Source organism: Carlito syrichta, unplaced genomic scaffold (genome assembly GCF_000164805.1).
Source record: "Carlito syrichta isolate Samal-C Ts95f unplaced genomic scaffold, Tarsius_syrichta-2.0.1 Scaffold288921, whole genome shotgun sequence".
In the NCBI taxonomy this organism is placed as follows: Eukaryota; Metazoa; Chordata; class Mammalia; order Primates; family Tarsiidae; genus Carlito; species Carlito syrichta.
Window position 1 is genome coordinate 150,711 of NW_007233017.1, and position 14,176 is coordinate 164,886.

Genomic DNA, 14,176 nt, shown 5'->3' on the forward strand with positions numbered 1-14,176 from the left:
TCTGGCTTGAAATGGCAATTTCTGTCTTGGTCTTAAGAGCAAAGTGACACCCTGAGGCTATCCAGCTTTCAGATACACCATCCTGACACCTTCTTTTTGAAAGCAATGACCAATCATTTTAAAGAAGAGCAATACTTTTTTCAAAGCCACGGTGTCTGTTTTAAAACTTTTCCTTTGGAAACCTAAGCAATATCTGTACTTAACCCCTCTTAGTGTAGTTTCCTGTCAGGGAGTTTACAGATTCATAGAACTTAGAATTAGTGTGTGAGCTGTGCTATCTTCTGACAGTTTTAAAACTTTTTTAGCACATAAATTGAAGAGTAAAATTTCTGACTGCGTCAGCGCTATTATAATTTCTCAGAGCTAGGGGTCCTCCTTTGGAGCCATGTCCTCTGTGTGGGGATTGGCACCTAGCCGGGGATGTGACTTGCAGCTTGTGTTTCCTCAGGCTGCAGAAGCACCCTATATCTTGTGCGAGATAATTGGTTCAGTAGACTTCCAACATACCTCATGCTGACTAGATGAAGTACATGGGACAGTGAAGCAAGGAGTTGGGTTTATATGGGTCCTGAAGTCATTGGTAGTCTCTCTCAAATTTTTAGTCTGGGGAACAAACCACTGATAGATTTTGCTGGTATTAGCCTTTTCTTTATAAAAAATATGGATGAATGTTTGAAAACCATGAATCAGTCACCATTATTAATTGAAGAGCTGGGAATACCTCGTTAATGTATTTTTAAAACTGGTGTTGGACCCTCTGTGTATTTCAGGTTAATACTTTTAAGCAGTTTTCAGCACGTTTATCTCACTTTATTCTCGTTCTCCTCGGACCTTCGTAGCCATATCACTTGTATAAAATAGGCTGAGATATAGTGACTGTAAGCTGTGATCTCAGTATACAAAGGTAAGCTCTTTTATTTTCTGATTAAAGAGAAAAATAATTAACACAACATGCATATATGACAATCATATATGATGTATTTGATCTCTTAGGTCTTATGCCATCACATTACCTTTAAAAATTTTATGATGGAAATGTAAAATAGTTATTTTTCAGCATTTGTTTTAATACCCTTGTAACTGCTTTTTACTCGCGAGAGACATTTCACTTTCACTGAGTTGTGTGTATGTGCGTAGAAACTTAGGATATAACATGTATGTAAATTACACACATGTACCTGTTTAAATATCAGAATTCAGTGGTAGGAACAGTTCGCCTAAGAAGATTTCAATGACAGGGCACTCTTTTGGCCAAAGCAGTGGAATTTCATAAGCAGCAAGATTGATAGCAGTGCTGGTAGGATCCATATATGTAGTTCTGTTACACAGGCTGAGGATCAAAGTGCCAATTTCTCAAGGAGAGAAACTTCTCTGAGAAATGAAAATCTCTGATCTATGTTGTATGCCCCAATACAACAACAGCAAGAAGCCATAAAAAAAAGCAATAGAAAATGAAAAAAAACCAAAATATTAAGGTAACTATGAAAAAATATATAATTGACTGAGTTAAGCTAATTATTTACAGAACCAACTTTAGCAAGACTCAGAATGGTGAATATTGAGTCTGCAGAGACCAAATAGACTTAAGGCAATTCACCTGCTCTTCCAGGTTGGGTAGCTAGATTGATGATTTCCCATCTTACTCAACCATCATGGAGTTCATTTAAAAGATGTGAGGGTTAGGCCAACTATTTTAATAAGGATTTGCTTCATTTAGTATGTCCCATAAATGCATTTCATTATGTGTTAGATATTCTGTGCTAAGGCTGTATTTGATATATAGAGATTAAAATGAATTTCATGTTTTATATTTGTTTCTAAGTAGCATTTTCTTTTGATCGCTAACTTTAAGGTTGCTGGGACTTTTTTTTCCCGTACAGAATCTGTATGTACATTTAATGTGGTTTTGGCATCTATCAAAGGTTGTACGAGGAATAGCTGACTAGTATCAAGTGCAGTCCGGCCCTGCTCAAACAGCCCAGTGCCTATTAGGTGCCAGGTCTTTTTCTGGGTACCAGTGAATAGAGGCTCTGACCAATGGAAGCATTTTGAGTCCAATAATCTTGTTGGTAGCACTGGTCCTAGAATAAGCCCTGCTTTGGGAGACAGTGCATTAGCTACAGCAAAAATAATGTTGACTTAGTTAATAGTTTAATTATAAACTGTTTAATAAGGTAGGCTCTCTGACATCACCAAAATAGGAATCACTTGGAAATTCACTCATTTAAAATATTTCCCTGACAGTTTTGAGAGCCTGAAACCTATCCTGGTTTATGTTTGTGGACCTCTGTCCAAGTAAGTGAAATGAATAACAAATTCTCCAGTCTGTGTGAAGTATTTTTATAGCATAACAGAATAAAATGGTTAATTTCAACACTGATCACATTTTTTGATGACAAATGATGGGAGGTCTACCCTTTAATCAGTCATTCACTATAATTTCCCTGTTAGTGTTCATTAATAACTGTAGTGGAGAAAAGTCTTCAATAGTGAGTTAAGGGAAAGAACTAAGTCCCCCTTAAAACCCTCCCCTCCCCCAAGCAATTAGATTTCTAGCATTCCAGACCCTTAAAAACCAGGACATTAAGAGTAGTTAAAGCTGAAAACAACCTGCTCTGTAAATGGTCTTCCCATAATTCCCATTCATCTTACTCCAGCGCCTCCTGAGAGAGAGTGGAGGGTATCTCTAAAATAATCCAGAATGAGAAAAGTTCTATGGTATTTAGACTCTATAACAATCTGATGCCATGCTGTCCAGTGACCATAGATTGCATAGTGTTACTAGGAGGCCTGCAAAGGAGATGGGTGTAAATGAATAACAACAAAGCCAAGAAACCACTGCTGAGGTGAGTTTCAGTACTGATGTGTTTTTCTTTAGCACTTATTTATGGCGCACAGAGCTAGTACTTCTTACATAGGATAAGTCCTTTCTTTTCTAATAGCCTCTTCCAGAAAGACTGTTTTAAGTCAAGAATTCAAGTTGAGTTAGTTGTAAGAATAGATATCCTTTCCCACATTATCATTTTAGGTAGGAGCTAACAGCTTCCATTGAGGCTCAAAGCAGTGATCTTTGGAGGTTTTTAAAAATAGTACCATGATGCAAATTAGGTTATGTAAGCTTTATAGCACAGCTAGAAATAGGTAAGAGAAACCATGTGGGAATCCAGGCCAAAGATTTTCTTTCCCTCTAGCACATTCCCATGGGGCTTGGGAATTAGATGAGCTAACACCCATAAAGTGTTTTGGACAGTACCTGGTCCATAGTAAGTACTCAGTAAATGTTAACTATTCTTACCATGGTTGGCTGAGGGGAAAGGAGGAATGTGAGGGAGAGGGCAAGGCTGTGCTGACAGGTGGTTGACAAGTAGCAAGCCTGCTCAGGGTCTTGGTTCCTTAGTGCTGACAGGTTTTGGCAGCTCCTAGGTTTTGGGAGAGGACTCCTAATATTTGGAGCTTAGATAAGAAACACAAACCAAAGACCTGGTGAGAACTAAAGTGGTGAGGTTGCTGCAGATCCAAGCATAAGGAATTGCTCATGTGACTGCTCCGGTAGTTAAATCACCAGCCAATATGCTACCAAGGGTTTGTAAATATTTGTGTTTTTTGGAGATTTAAGGGTGCTTAGAAATATACAAGGGCTGAGCTTAGGATATCTACCTGTTAATTCCAAGTGTCCTACCAGTGCATTAACAATAATAATAGTATTATTAAGGTTTTGATTACAGTTGCCCCTGGAATCTGACCTTCAGGACTTACCAGTATTTGGTAGGTAGAAAGCAAGTTCCCAAGCACAGAAAGGAAAGGAGTCTGGTTAGAAGGTTGTCGACTGGGATGCTTCTGAATAGCACTACTGTAGCTTGTCTCTTCTAGTTTGCTTCGACACTTTGGGGGGGGGAAATCTGCACTCATTAGCATATGAGACCTCCCTTCTGTCGATTTTAGAGAAAACATACCTATTAGTATCCATCCATCTAACTCTCTGTCCATTTATCTAACTAGACACAGTTGGGAAGTTGCTTTTTGATAAGAGGAAATATGGGTAGATGGCGAAATTGATGATATTGGGTTGAATAAAAGGGTGTACCTCTTACCACACTCTTTTGGTTTGCAAGTGTCTACAAAGACTTAAGGAGTCTGCAGAAAGGTGGGCAGATGTGCACTTGGCTGTTAGTAAGAGGTGAGCTAAGTGGGGAACACAGGTTGAGCCTTGAGATGCTCTGAGTTTGTAACAACTGTGTATAGACAAGGACTGAGTTTTATCTTTAAGGAGGCAAATTAAGATATATTTGCATTGTAGTCAAGAGGTTTTTCTTAAGTCTAGGAGATATTTGTATAACTGATGTCCTGGCAGAAATCACTGCATTCCTTCCTAGCTGAGGCTGTTTGGTGGAATCTTTGCCTCATTCAGCCAACATTAAGGAAAGACCTCCTTGTTGTGTACTTTGACTAGTCAGTTGTTAGCATCTTAATTACTTCCTTTTTAAGAAGGGTCTTGGTGTCTCTTGGCAGAAGTTTGCCATTTCTGCAAATGAACTGTGCTGTCCTACTGGTGGATAGGGTGAAGATGGTCACCATTTGCCCAGGCAGCTTCAATGTTGTACAAAAGGCCTCTGCATTCACGTGTTGGCTAAGTGCCCCAAGTAATGAACATAGCAGTAGCCTTCAGTTTAGGTCCTTTTGGGCTGTAGGCAGCAGTAGATTGGAAAAAGCAGGAATGGGAGAGAGGAAGGAGAGGTGCCAGGCAATTGGACATTCTTCTTAATTTTCCACCACCTTCTCGGATGTGGTATTATTCGTATTTTACAAAAAACCCTGATACTCCTCCAAGTTAAGTGCTAGCATCAGGAGTAAAACTCAGCTGTGTTCAATGCTAAAGCCTTTTTCTACTCTACCATGCTATGAGCTAAAAGGCTGGGGATGAAAGGGACAGGCTGTACTGGAATCTAGGCCCTCTGGCTTGAGGTTATTTCAGACCAAATATCTTGGCCTAAAATAGGGATATTTTCTTTTAGATTGATTATAAAGAATTGTCTAACAAATGGGAAAGAGACTGAAAGATGAGTGTGGCTGTATAAAGAGAGGATGCTTTAGTATTTAAAGTTCCATTTTTCTGATATTCAAACGTGCTTTCATTTGGCTGAAATGTGTTTTCTGAGTGCATGCTCTTTGCCTGGCCTGGGTTAGGTAATGGTGATCTCTTAAAAGATTTAATCCAGACTCTGAAGGCAAACTAGTGAGGCTTTGGCTCACTGGGTACAAGGAGGAAGGGTGTGAAGAGGAAGCAGCCCATATTTGGGGAGTAAGTTCAAAAGGGTGTCCCAAGGCAGTACTCAGCAAAGTTGGGGCAGTGGCAGATTGGAGAGGCCACTTCTCATTGCCAGGACTTTAAATTTTAGAGTAGGCTTCAGGGAAGCCTGCTGGCCTGGAGTTTGCCATCTTCCCTCTAAGTTGGGCCCTGGCTTGGTGAGCCCTGCTTGAATAGCTTTGGGGGTCTCTAAATTGCTGCATGTGAACCAGTCTGCTGAACTTGTCTGTTTCTCCTGTTGCTGCAAACCGCTTCACCAGCTCCTTTACTAATCGGTGCCAGCTGGGTCGTTGCTTAGGAGTGGGTGGATGTGGAGATGGCTTTAGAATCCTTTTGCAAGGAATGATGGTATTTCCTCACCCACCCCAAGTCGTCATCTTCCTTGGCAATTGGTAATTTTTCTGAGCACCCTGTCACATGATCCTGGAGGGTAGAAGGAAGAAGGAACCTTTTTTGAAATCCAGGTTGTCAAGTTCTAGAACACTGACTGTGAGGGACAATGAGCACTGGCATTTGTAGAATACAGCACGTTGTGAGGCCCTTTCCCATTCACCATTTCATTGCCTGCTCTACTGGTTGAATTTTGGAGAAGTAGCAATGCATGGATTGTTGTTCCCATTCTGCAGATAGGGAAATTGAAGCCCCGAGAGCTCTCCATATCACCCTGCTTGTTTGTGGCAAAACATTATGGCTCCTAATTAGCCTTTAGCCACACAAGAAATAACATTTCTTGTACTGTTTTTAGAGTTAACAGAAGCCCCTTCTTTTTTTTTTTTTTTTTTTTTGAGTTGGAGTCTCACTCTGTCACCCAGACTGGAGTACAGTGGCCGCTCCTGGCCACTGCAGCAGCCTCGACCTGCTGGGCTCCAGCGATCCTTCCACTTCAGCCTTCCAAGTAGCCGGAATTACAGGCATGCGCCACCACATCCGGCTGATTTTTTGATTTATTGTAGAGATGAGGTCTCGCTGCCCAGGCGGGTCTCGAACCCGCGGGCTCAGGCAATCCACTCCCAAAGGTGCCGGATTATAGGCTGAGCCACTGTGCCCAGCATAGAAACCCTTTCTTATGGATTAGTTTTGAACTCCACTGTGGGATCTAGAAATTTTCTTTTACAGATGAGGAAATTGAGATTTCAGTAAAGTGATTTGCCCCAAATTATACAGATTTAGGCAGAACCCACACATTCTGACAGTGCTATGCTCAGTATTGGTGGTTTGTATTATTCATCTAGACCAATGCTTATCCTGTGTCCTCTCCTCTCTGTGATGCATTCTGTTCACCTATCTTCCAGACTTCTGGGTCATATCCTGTGTGGCCTGAAACAAAACAAGCAAAAACCAACTCACTTCTTCCTGACCCCTCCTGGCCCCTCAAAATCCAGACTTTCTGAGCTAATTCTTTTCTCTGATTTCTTTGGAAGGACTGTTTATTTAGCATGTTCCTGGACCAAGTGACTGACTGGTCAGCCCTGTGCTGGGCAGCCTGGTTTTTTGCCAGCTGCACAGTTGGGTCTACTTCCACAGACCATCTTTTTGTACTGTAACCCTGTCAAAAAGTGCAGATTCAGTCATTGCCATTTGGAGAGCCCCTCAGGGGTTGGGAGGAGGGCAAGGGATGTGCTGTTGGCAGTATGTGTTTTATGTTCCTCCTCATCCAAGTTTCGGTTGCCAGTCATCATTCATTTCTGGCTAGGCCTTCAACATGTGCTTTATTTAACCAAGGGTCACCCTCACAGTGACACATGGAAAGCACCCTGATGCCAGGATTTCCTAGGTCCTTCCGTCATGTAGTCTCAGAAATTGCTCAGCTTTCTAAAATCCCTCATGCCCTTGGAGGCTAAATTGAGGGAACTAAGGCAGGCATCATCTGAGAGGCGAAAAACCTATGGGAGTTGGCATCTGGGAACTCAGGAAAGCTGAATCCACCTTGAAATGAGGTAGAAGGATCCAGGACATTGAGGCCCATGGAGGGGAGACCTGGAGGAAACATGGATATGGAACCATCAGCTATTTTAAGGAATTATATTTACTTGTTGCATGTGGTTCCAGAGGGTAAAGACAGTTGTGGGAAGCCAGTTGGGCAGTTTGAGCTATAGTATGCTCCCAGAATGATGTACTGAGCTGCCCTGGGAGAGCAGGCAGGATAAGAGGTGAGCTCTGTGTTAACAGTGTGCTCAAGCAACAGCTCCTGAGTGAAGAGGAAATGCTTCTGTGGGATGTCAGTTTGGACTGAACTCTCATGTGATTGGTGACATTGCCAAGACCGCTTCTTCCTTCTTGGGCACATGGATTTATTGAGAAAATATTGTTACCTGTGTTGTTTTTAACAAGGTTCTGTGTTGGAGGAAAAGGAAAAATTGGAGAAAATGTCAAGATTTTCAGCTTAGAGAAATGAGCAGAGGTGAAACTACTGTCCCAGATGAAGAGTAGAGGAAGGGGAAAAAGATGCTCAGGGATCTGAACAGAGTCATCTTTTATGATGGGAGAAGTGCTTTAGAAGGTCTGTCCCCTTTCTGAGGGATGTTCCTCACTGACCCCAGGTTGGGGCTGGCAGGGCCATTCCCAGGTCTCCTACTGAGTCCAGGAGAAGATTTAGGCCTCTGAAGAGACTGACTCACAGGAAGAGAAATGCTTAGAGTTGAGTGGCTTACAAAGAGTTACAGACTTCCCAATAATTCTGATGGGTTGCCTGGTATGGGAGTGGAGATGGGGTTTCGGGAGGGGAACCTGGTGTGCACAGAAAGACAGGCCTACTAGGAGAGTGTGAAGTGTCTGGTTACCGGACCTGGGATAGTTAGCAGAATGAAGTGGCAGGTGGGGTGCACAGTTTGCAGCCACTGTGTGAAAGGCGTTGTGTGCTGTGCCCTTTACTGATTACTGTCATTCAGAATAATGAGAGAATTCTGGAAGGTCAGTTTGGACAGTTAGATGGCCGAGGCTTAGAGTCAGGACTGATGAGGAAGAGGCTGTTGTGAGTGCCCAGGTGAGGGATGAGGAATTCCGATGGAGCACTGTAGTAGAGAGATGGACAGGCAGGAATGGAGTAGGCCAGGATCCTCTGCTGGACTAGGGTACCCAACCCTGGGCCAGAGAGCAGTAGCACCCATCAGGGGGAGGGGACCTGCCAGAGCACTTCTCTTGGACCACTGTTCTGCGGGTGATGGAGAGAACAATGGCATGTCTGACCAAGATGGGGAAGGCAGGGGAAGGCAGGAAAGTGCTGATGGGTTACAGAGGAGTTGGTACATCGTGAGGGCCATCTCCACCAGACTAGAGGGCCCAACCCTTTTGTGCTCATGCCCTCCACGAAGTATCTCCATTGGCAATGGATGAAGAGGTTGGCAGACTGTTGGTTGGCATTTTAATGCTTTTCCTGAATTTCTGCTCAGTCAGGAGAGCGACTGGTATTGTATGTTCATTCATACTCTAGCCTTCCGCTTTGCAAAAAGATATTTTAAAAACCGGGGCAAACGCTGGAGCTCACTGGATTTAGCATCTGTGACATGGTCTTCAGCTGGTAGAAAAGTGTGACTTCCTTTATAAAGTTCTTTAAGGAGAGGAAAAAAATGTGAAATTGTAAGGTTACTGGAAGATTTGCTTTGAGTCTCGAGTTTTGTGTCTACTTCAGTCCTGCCACCTCTGCTTCATCATAGGAAGAAACCAGGAGTCAGGGTGGGTTTCTGCACCTGTTTCTTCTGGGGAACAGGGCTCAAGTAGCAGCTGTGATTTTTGAGTCCTTGTGTCAGAGCTTTGAAAGGGTTAAAGATGTACTGAGACACTGATCCCATCCATGCCTTTGGGTGGCCAAGTACCCTTGTCTGTTACTTCAGTAGTCCACACAGATCTCACCTCTTTGTGTGTGTTACCATGTGAAAATATGTAGGAAACACTGCCTTGGACCTGGCGTCAGCAAACCTTTCTAGTAAAAGGCCAGACAGTGAGTATTTCAGGCTTTATGGACCACCTGGTCTCTGTTGTAACTACTCAGTTCTGCCACTGTAGCACAAAAGCAGCCATAGACACTGTGTAAATAGAAAGCATGGCTGTTTTTAAATAAAACTTTACTTACAAAAATAGCAGGCCATATTTTGTCAACCTCTGCCTTTATAGAGATAACTTACCCTTTGGCGTAATCGTGACTGGAAACTTCCTATCTGCTGCCCAAACCCATTTATTTCCCCAAAAAGGCTTCCTGAGCATCTCATCTGTGTGAGCGCCGAGGATGAGGAAGATGTTGTAACTGCCCATAGGGGACTTAGGTTTTGAGTGACAGGTGGGACAGTGGTTGCTAAAGAGCAAATTACAGAACAGGGCTCAGGGAAGTCCAAGGTGATAGAGGCTCAGGAGAGAAGGGCTCCTTCCTAGGAGGCAACTCTGGAGGGGAGTCTTAGGAGGGTGTGCTTCTCCAGGAAGAGGAACAAGCCCAGATGATGGATGAGATTGTCTAACAGTGAGAACTTTGGTGTAGTTGTGCAGGTGCATGGGGGTCAGCTTGTGAAGGGCCTGGAGTGCCAGCCTGAGAAGCATGGACTTACTCTCTGGGCAGTGGGGAGCCATTGGGCAGTTGTGCTCAGGAGGGTAAAATGAACACAAATGCATGTTAGAAATGTAACTCTGGTCATGGAAGACCATGTCTGTGGTTACAAATTTTATCTTCCAGTGTAGTTTGGACTTCTAAGCCAAGAGATTGGTTACTCTTGGTACTAGAATGGGGTCCAGAGAACTGGATGGCTTTTCTGACCACTTTTTGTTTTTCAGGCTTAAGTCGGTCAGTGAGCACCCCACCTTTATTTTGACATGTTGCTTCTTCAGGCTTTTTCTCTCCTGCTATTCTAAAGATCACCCAGAAGGGTGAGATAAATGAAACATTGTCTTAAATCTAATTCTGGCTTGGAGTCTTGGAATATGAGGGTAAAATGGTGGGGACAGGCTCCCCCTGGCTTCAGAATCAAGTCTTATGGCAAGAAAGCTTTATGAAACAGATGCTGGACTCTCCTCTCCAGAAACCTACAAATTAAGGCATGTTGAAGCAACTGCTGTTCAGGACCATCACAGACTGCTCTGGGCTGAGCCTGACATTGGGTGTAGAGGAGACTGGTGAATCAGACAATGGTGCTTGCCCCGAGGAGAGCTCAGTGTCGTTGGGACAATGGAAAAACCCATAAATGTTTGTAGTGCTTTTTATTCTGCAAGGTCTTTTTCCCTCAGAGGCGTTTCTAGACAGGTTGAAGGGAGCTACCATTTAGAGGGTTGGTGAAGTACCAGGGGATGGTGAAGTACCAGGGATGTGAGCTGTTGACACTCTCTGTTAACATGCGTAACAGCTGGGAGTAGCTGCTGTCACTGTGGGGTGAGAGAAGCACAGTGTCTGCTGTGGCAGGGCGGGTAGGGCTGGAGAAAGACAACCTATTACAGGTGCCTCCACAAGCACTTTCGGTGAAGGTCCAGCAGCCCTGTTGGGTAGGTGAGGGTCACGTACAGCTCAAAGGAGGGAAGGCACCTGCACAATGCCCTGGAGCTGGTAGTGCTGTTCTGCATGGTGACCACCTTCCGCAGGGCCCTCTGGGACTAAGTCAGAAGGGGAGGGCCATGTTGCTGCCCCAGCACAGTGAGGCCAGGTGTGGGGAGGGCATTAAGGTGTGCCCTGCCTAGACTGCTGTCTGTCAGTCCCTGGGGAAGCAGGAAGCCACTGAAAACTCAAGTAACTGGATGTTGCTTGCTCCCAATGAAGTTATATTTGATGATTTCTGACAATCAAGTGAGGGTTATGCAAGGAAAATGTCACTGAGAAATTGCCGCTGCCAGACATGGTAGCTGCCACCGTTAGACTTGTCTGGCCTTCTCTCTGGTAGGGATGTGCCCCTTGAGCTTTGCTGCCTGGTCTCCGTCTTAGGGACATGTAGTAGATCGCAGGCTCTGACAGTAGGTGTGAACTTCTCATCTCTAAGAAAGGAGCACTCCTTGCATTTTCTAGAGAAGTTTCTAGGTTTATGGAAGGGAAGGTGACAAACTGGAGCCTGCCACAGATAGACTGGGCACTGGCTTTGGTAAAGAGAGTGCAGCCTGTCCCTGGCTGTGATGCCAGGTGTGGCCTTTCATCTGGCAGCAGGTCACATGCTGCAGCTCCACCTTCCTAAGAAGGCTCTTGTCTGTCAGGCACTGTAGTTACTTCCAAACTGGAGTCGAGCCCAACCCTGCCCCAGGGTGCAGGTACATGTGCATTGCCATCCTTCTCATTCTCCTGCCTAGGGAAACATGGTGGTCAGAGTTTCTTTGACTGCAAGCTAAGTATTTCAGCTGCTTCGGCAGTAAGGTTGGTTTTTTTTTTGTTGTTGTTGTTCATGAAACTGAATCAAGAATAGGAACAGGGGTTTCATACGCTAAGAAGTTTCTTCTCCAACCTGTAATTTAGAAAGTTGCATTAGGTTTAAAGCCTCTTTCTTCTGGGTAACTCATGCTCTCTACCCTCCAGGGATTTGGTGTGGTGAGTCAGTAGCAAGACCCCTTGATCCAGACGTATGCATTTCCTTGGTACATTCATGTCGCTTTCCAAGTCTCCGTTTGTAGGCATCACTTCACTGGCTCCCTCAGGCTGCAGCTCTGACCCCTTTGAACCCTGAGGTTATGATGATGGCTGATGAGGTATGACTTGGAAGTATCCAGGCAAGCCCTGGTTCTCAGAATACCTCTTCTATCACTGACACCAGGCCAGAAGTGCTGCTATTAGACACAGCCCTCTCCCTACCCCTGAGCAGCTTGTGTGCTCAATCAGCCCAGTGCAGTCAGGTTGAACTCACTCTGTACCCCCCACTTCTTAAAAGGGGTGTTGAGCACTCGTTTTTTTTTTTTTTAGCTCTCTTAACATGGGATCTGCCATAGCTGTTGGAGATTCTTGGCTACTATTCCTGGCCTTTCCTGGAGAGGGAGACTCATTCAGAAACCCTGTCGGAGAGCCAAATTGTAGGCATCCTCAAGGCCCGACTGGGGTCTTCACTGTGTCTCCCAGGAATCCAGCGTGGCTCCAGCTCTCTGGTGAGCTGTCTCCAGCTCCACATGGACTTCCTTTCCAGCATATCAAGGCTTATGTAGGCAAAGTGAAAGCCGATCCAGGTGGTAGTCCCCTGCTGCTGTTGCTTCCTTGGGCAAACATCATGTACTTTAGCCCCCCCCCCCCCCCGCAGTATTTATCTTGTTTTTCTCAAAGCATCTTTGAACTCAGGCCTTTCACCCTGTACCTATCTGTTTGGCCTGTTGTGCTAAGCCTCTGGTCTAAGTGGCTGGTTGGGCCCAGCCACTTCTTTAGAGGAAGTCTCCTGAAGTAGCCGTAATTAGAGTGAGTACACTTCCAGGAACAATGGAGCTAAAGGGCCTGGTCCCAAGGATGCTTTGGCAGAGGGCTCTGAGAAGGGGCTGGCTTGGGACCAGGCTCAGACCCTTAGCCCCATGTCTTTGCATCCTGGTCTACCTGCCATGTAGTGTTCTTGGAGGACTTGCTTCTCACCTGCTCCAGGCAGAACTCTGGGAAGGAGGTGGGAGGTGTAACCAGTCTAGACCTGAAATCCTATTCAGCAAGGGGCTTCACTCCCACTAAGGAGTAAGGGCCCTGCTCAGCCTCAGCCCTTCCTTGGCCCCAGGATGGAGGTGTACGAGTCAAGGAAAAGACTGAGCAGTCATGGTTAGAAAACCTTTCCCTACTGTACGGTTGCACACATGACACTGGACTCCTGGCTGTAGCTCACTTAGGTCTGGTGATGGCCAAGTTCGTTTTTAGAAATCTGTTTAACTTGTCATGTATCTACTTACTGTGTTTTTCTGAATACTCCAGTGTAAATAGTCTAATTTGCAGTGCAAAGTCCTTGGCAATAACTTTGTGTATTATGTCAAAAAACGCTGGAAACCACGACCACCATGGATTGTCCTTCCCCTCTGGGGCTATTACTACATGTAGGACTCTGAACCTTGAACCTTCGGCGTGGTTGAAGCAGCAGCCTACATGTGTGGACTGTCATCAGTGCCTCGCCCAGAGATGCCTGGCCTTCATCCAAAGGGACCCTGCTGCCCCGACTCCCGCAGGCAGCGCCCACACTGTGGCTCCTTTGCACTGAGTATGTTGGACTCTGCCATAGACTGACCCTCTTGTCTGGCTACTGCAGTTTGTCTGTAATGCCCTGACATGTTGCATATTCCCCATCTGAATAAAAATAAATGCTTCTGTCTTAAACAGTAATGGGCTGAAGTGTTTTGTGCAGGACCCACTTCGGTAAAATGAAGATCCCGCTTTGATGAAAGGTTCAAGCACAGGCCCCCTTTTCTTGGCCCTTAAGACTCTAGCTCAGTACATGTGACAGGATCTTCCCTTTAAGCTAAGGGATGAGGGACTGTGGAAACTTGAAGGAGGGTAGCATGGCTTTTGATAATGACTGGTGGTTTGGGCAGGGTGGGGCCAGGGCCCAATTCATGCTCTTGTGTATGGTGCTTAAAACTGCTTCTCTGTCAATGGTGCAGAAAGTTTACTCAAAATGAAACTTGAGCCTGGCAGGTTGGCACGGTGAGCAGTAAGTTACGTAATGTGGAATCCTAAGCCTCAGAATGTACCAGCTGCTTTTCACACACCTTACTCTTCGTCCTTATACCTGTTCCCAGGGGTTAGCAATACCCAGACATTACAGACCAGGGAACTAAGGCTCAGAGGTAAAAGGCCCTCTCCAAGGGTGTGGAGCTTCTAGACAGCAGCAGCAACTGGAATCCAAAGCTGAAGCTCCTCCTGCTGCTGCCGGGTACAACCTCTACCCCCACCCCCGCGAGGCTCATGAAGTTGAGCTGTCCTGGCAACATGGAGAGCCTGGGACCACAGCTATGAATAAGGCCAAG

General features: G+C 45.1%; 1 protein-coding gene across 2 annotated transcripts in view; it reads left to right on the forward strand.

Moving 5' to 3' along the window:
- The window catches only part of STRBP (spermatid perinuclear RNA binding protein), a 77,690-nt gene extending 64,158 nt beyond the window's left edge, over positions 1-13,532 (forward strand). Inside the window, exons 17-18 of one of the 2 annotated variants that reach the window (XR_002481728.1) lie at positions 771-904; positions 12,159-13,532. The gene's annotated coding sequence lies outside the window, so the exon portion shown is untranslated. The remainder of the gene's footprint in view (positions 1-770; positions 905-12,158) is intronic. The other variant, XR_504059.1, reaches the window with a different exon arrangement.
- Positions 13,533-14,176: the final 644 nt, after the last annotated feature.